Genomic DNA, 6,000 nt, shown 5'->3' on the forward strand with positions numbered 1-6,000 from the left:
CAGCGATGATGGAATTGATATCATCTCTTGATAAAAGGCTGGCCTACCTTGTCTTCTGGAGGACTCTTGAAAGGATAATCTTGATAGTGTGCTGAGCAGCAGAGGCTACTTATGGATAGAAATTGGTGGTAGATAATGGTGACAGGGACATTGAAGGGAATTTATCAAAACTGGAGCAGTTGTGCACTGCAACCAATCAGCTTCTCTCTTTTGAAATGCTAAAGGAGAACTGTGGGGTTAAGGCTTTTCCCCATAGTTCTCCTTAGGTTAACGGGAGGACACAAACTAAGCTCAGTATACACAGCTCGCGGTATACTGAGACGCCGCAGCTGAAGCGGATCCCGACAATTTTGTCTGGATCCGCCCAGCTGCGTGAGTGACAGCTGGCTCTGCCTATCGAGAGGCAGAGCCAGCTGTACCCGCCCCCTCCCCCGTCCGTTCCGCCAGTCAGCGCTGGCGGAGCGGGGAGGGGGGAATCTCACAGCAGAGAGCCGTGACAGGATCGAGAGGTGAGCGAACGCTGGTATGTGTTCGCTCACCTCCCGATCTACTGAGCCGACCTGTGACAGTTTCATTGTCACAGGTCGGCTAGAACTATGAGGTTGAGTGAGGAGCACTCATAGTTCTCCTTTAACTGAAGAGAGACACTGATTGGTTACAGTGCACATCTGTTCCAGTTTTGATAAATTCCCCCCATTGTGCTTTTACTATTCTATATATATTGGGCAGAAGTTATCAAAACTGGAGCCGCTTTGCATGCCAACCAATCAGCTTTACTTTTCAGTTTGTTCAGTTAAGATTTGAAAATGAAACAGAGAAGCTGATTGGTTGCCATGCACAGCTGCGCCGGTTTTGATCAATTCCATTCACTGTATATTAACAACAACGTTCCAAGTCACTGATTACTCTTACCACTTTTTGTACAGTATGTAGTATTGAATACTCAGCAGCACTGCATACTACATAGTGTATAGAAGATGGTGACAGACATCAGTGACGTGGAACATTGTTGATGATATGTACATAGAACAAGCAATCAGTAAATCGGGGACTTTGTACTGCTGTACAGGTGTTACATATGTATAAGAAATGGTGACAGAAGGCAGTGACAGGGACTCTGTGTTGGAGATACGTATAGGAAATGGTGAAAGCCAGACATTGGACTCTTGAGCAGACATTTTTTTAGTGACTGTGGGATCTAGAAATGTACTAATTACATATACAGTGACATCTAGCTTGAAGATTGTGGTATTGGTTAAAGCATATCTAAACCCAAAAACTAAAACGTAATACATTGCAGTACACCAGTCCTTAGATGTGGAGGCTGAATAAGTTTTTTAATTCTCTAGGCTTTTTCTCTTTATTTTTACCTGGTGATCCTGCAAATAACACACTTCCTGTCCATCCGTGGCTACATTTACTCCGCTGTATCTCTGGAGGGAGCCACTGTTGTCACAAAGACTGAACTTGGGAATCTATCTGACTTTGTTCTTCTCAGTTACTTCGTAGTTGATAGTATTAGCATTTCACACAAGAATAATAACGTTGTTGCGTTTCAGCTCACAGGAAGTGACAAAGACACAACATTTCTGGCAAGATCGACATGTATTGTCTGTACTTGCTGAAAATGTTTTTAGCCTGGAATAAAAAGCTAATGCAGGCATCACATCTAAGGAATGGTAAGCCGCATTATATTACATGTCTTGATTTGGGGTTTAGTAATGCTTTAATTGTAAGCTATGCAATTACAATACCTTTCATATCGAGAGGCAGAGCCAGCTGTACCCGCCCCCTCCCCCGTCCGTTCCGCCAGTCAGCGCTGGCGGAGCGGGGAGGGGGGAATCTCACAGCAGAGAGCCGTGACAGGATCGAGAGGTGAGCGAACGCTGGTATGTGTTCGCTCACCTCCCGATCTACTGAGCCGACCTGTGACAGTTTCATTGTCACAGGTCGGCTAGAACTATGAGGATGAGTGAGGAGCACTCATAGTTCTCCTTTAACTGAAGAGAGACACTGATTGGTTACAGTGCACATCTGTTCCAGTTTTGATAAATTCCCCCCATTGTGCTTTTACTATTCTATATATATTGGGCAGAAGTTATCAAAACTGGAGCCGCTTTGCATGCCAACCAATCAGCTTTACTTTTCAGTTTGTTCAGTTAAGATTTGAAAATGAAACAGAGAAGCTGATTGGTTGCCATGCACAGCTGCGCCGGTTTTGATCAATTCCATTCACTGTATATTAACAACAACGTTCCAAGTCACTGATTACTCTTACCACTTTTTGTACAGTATGTAGTATTGAATACTCAGCAGCACTGCATACTACATAGTGTATAGAAGATGGTGACAGACATCAGTGACGTGGAACATTGTTGATGATATGTACATAGAACAAGCAATCAGTAAATCGGGGACTTTGTACTGCTGTACAGGTGTTACATATGTATAAGAAATGGTGACAGAAGGCAGTGACAGGGACTCTGTGTTGGAGATACGTATAGGAAATGGTGAAAGCCAGACATTGGACTCTTGAGCAGACATTTTTTTAGTGACTGTGGGATCTAGAAATGTACTAATTACATATACAGTGACATCTAGCTTGAAGATTGTGGTATTGGTTAAAGCATATCTAAACCCAAAAACTAAAACGTAATACATTGCAGTACACCAGTCCTTAGATGTGGAGGCTGAATAAGTTTTTTAATTCTCTAGGCTTTTTCTCTTTATTTTTACCTGGTGATCCTGCAAATAACACACTTCCTGTCCATCCGTGGCTACATTTACTCCGCTGTATCTCTGGAGGGAGCCACTGTTGTCACAAAGACTGAACTTGGGAATCTATCTGACTTTGTTCTTCTCAGTTACTTCGTAGTTGATAGTATTAGCATTTCACACAAGAATAATAACGTTGTTGCGTTTCAGCTCACAGGAAGTGACAAAGACACAACATTTCTGGCAAGATCGACATGTATTGTCTGTACTTGCTGAAAATGTTTTTAGCCTGGAATAAAAAGCTAATGCAGGCATCACATCTAAGGAATGGTAAGCCGCATTATATTACATGTCTTGATTTGGGGTTTAGTAATGCTTTAATTGTAAGCTATGCAATTACAATACCTTTCAGATAATTTGAGACTTAAAACTCAGGTCTAAAAACAGGGTAAGGCAGCCCTAAACCAGCCTCTGCAAGCATAGGCCATTGGCAGCACAGTGGCTCAGTGGTTAGCACTTCTGCCTTGCTGCACTGGGGTTCTTGATTCAAATCTGCCAGCGCACTATCTGTATGGAGGTTGCATGTTCTTCCTGTGCTTGTGTGGGTTTCCTCTCACCCTCCAAAGACATGCTGGTAGGTCCATTGTCTCCTGTCTATATTGGTCCTTGTATGTGTAGGCGGCATAGTGGTTAGCACTTCTGTCTTGCTGTGCTGAGGGTCCCTAGTCCAAATCCTATCTGCATGAAGTTGCATGTTCTCCCTGTGCTTGCATGGGTTTCCTCTGGGTACTCCAATTTCTTCCTACATTCCGAAGACATGTGGTAGGTTCCTTGGTTCCTGTCTAAATTGGTCCTATGTGTGTGTGAGAGATAGGGACCTTAGATTGTAAGCTCCTTGAAGGCAGGGGCTGTTGTGAATGTGCACTGTGTAAAGCACGATGTAAATTGTCGGCGCTATATAAATACCTGTAATAAATAAATGTGTGTGTATGTGAGATAGGCACCTTACATTGTAAACTCATAGAGAGCGGGGACTGGTGTGAGTGTATAGTACGTAAGCACTGTGTAAATTGTTGGCATTATATAAATGCCTGTGATGATAAATAAACAGGTCTCAGGTATTAATGGCCCGGGCTTCAGAACAGCGATGTTTACATTCCATTATGCTAAGTAGTATTGTTGACTTTGCCTTTGTTTTCCTCATTTGGTCTAATCCCTTAATTGTTGTCTTGTGAATGGCTCATTATTCAGGTAATGTTTAAACAAATGATTGACCTGCTTGCATCAACAGGGACGCTGTACAAATGAGCTTGTTATCTATGTATGGGAAATAATAACAGCATGAGCAGTGCATAATACATATGTATAGGAAGTAATCAGCAACCGCAGTGCCAGGGACATTGGTGGTACATAGACAGCAATGAGAGGAACATTGTTCTGCTGAGGAGTTGGTGGTACATAGACAGCAATGAGAGGAACATTGTTCTGCTGAGGAGTTGGTGGTACATAGACAGCAATGAGAGGAACATTGTTCTGACTGAGGAGTTGGTGGTACATAGACAGCAATGAGAGGGACATTGTTCTGCTGAGGAGTTGGTGGTACATAGACAGCAATGAGAGGAACATTGTTCTGCTGAGGAGTTGGTGGTACATAGACAGCAATGAGAGGAACATTGTTCTGCTGAGGAGTTGGTGGTACATAGACAGCAATGAGAGGAACATTGTTCTGCTGAGGAGTTGGTGGTACATAGACAGCAATGAGAGGAACATTGTTCTGACTGAGGAGTTGGTGGTACATAGACAGCAATGAGAGGGACATTGTTCTGCTGAGGAGTTGGTGGTACATAGACAGCAATGAGAGGAACATTGTTCTGCTGAGGAGTTGGAGGTACATAGACAGCAATGAGAGGAACATTGTTCTGCTGAGGAGTTGGTGGTACATAGACAGCAATGAGAGGAACATTGTTCTGCTGAGGAGTTGGTGGTACATAGAGAGAAATGAGAGGAACATTGTTCTGCTGAGAAGTTGGTCGTACATTGACAACAATGATATAAACATTGTTCTGGCGGACAGTGCTTCTGTGCACGTTTCTATTTAACTGCATGTTTTCTTTGCTCCTGTCTTATATAAAATTAGGGACAAACATTAAATGTAGAGATCATGCTTGGCACAGAAGACTACCCATAAAAAAAGATTTTATGTTGCAGTACATAGATGCAAAATAGTCACAAAAGAATGAATGGGATTTCTCCTTGAAATACATTGACATGTGTGAACGAGCCCTAATGCCAGCACTGTAAGAAGACTGGTCTGTGTTTTTCACACCAGTATCCAATCATTAATTGTATCTAAAGGAGCCCGTGGTGGGCACAGGCGTCAAGCCTAAGTGACATTTAATAGCGTAAACATTTATGTTCCTAGTACATACAGGTGAAACTCGAATAATTAGAATATCGTGCCAAAGTAATTGCAGTAAGTGCTGCAAAAAGGGCCCAAACCAAGTACTGAGTACATATGCATGCTTGTACTTTTCAGAGGTCCGATATTGTTCTATGTACAATCCTTGTTTTATTGATTGCATGTAATAATCTACTTTTTTGAGGTTGTGAATTTGGGGTTCTTGGGGTTTTTATGAGCTGTAAGCCATAATCATCACAATTATGACAAATCACGGCTTGAATTATCTTGCTTTGCATGTAATGAGTCTCTCTCATATATTAGTTTCACCTTTTAAGTTGCATTAGTGAAATAAATGAACTTTGCACGATATTCTAATTATTCGAGTTTCACCTGTAAGTCTTAACTGTTTCTCATTTGGAACCAAATCCCTCTGTCCCATTTCTTCCTCAGTTGTCCCTCTTTTTGGTCTGGTGTAAAGATATTTATAGAAAGGTTCTATTTATCAATGTAAAGTCTATTCTGAGCTAAAACCTTTATCTTATTTCTTAAAGGGTTTCTAAACCCTCACGTTTTTTGCATATATCTACTGCAAGCAAGCAGTAGATATATGCAAAAAGTAAAAAAAAAAAAGCTTTAAAAGTGGTTTAAACTTACCTGTGTCTTCCCCGTGTGCTCCCGTCCGAAAATCTGAACATTCTCGGGCGGCCGCAAAGCATCTTGGGGCGGGCGCATGCGCAGTTCGGATTTTCGGCCAGGAGACAAGGAGAGACACAAGGTAAGTCTATAGACGGCGTGCACCCGCATGCAGACACCGTGGGACAGGAAGTGCCAGCAAGGACAGAGGAGTCAGCGCTGGATCGGAGACACGCAGCAGCGCTGGAGAG

At 42.5% G+C, this 6,000-nt stretch overlaps 1 protein-coding gene across 1 annotated transcript in view; it reads left to right on the forward strand.

Moving 5' to 3' along the window:
* GPD1 (glycerol-3-phosphate dehydrogenase 1) overlaps positions 1-6,000 on the forward strand; it is a 57,688-nt gene that overhangs the window by 24,254 nt on the left and 27,434 nt on the right. The window lies entirely within an intron of this gene.

This window comes from Nanorana parkeri, unplaced genomic scaffold (assembly GCF_000935625.1).
Source record: "Nanorana parkeri isolate BGI_ZX_2015 unplaced genomic scaffold, ASM93562v1 scaffold434, whole genome shotgun sequence".
NCBI classification, from domain to species: Eukaryota; Metazoa; Chordata; class Amphibia; order Anura; family Dicroglossidae; genus Nanorana; species Nanorana parkeri.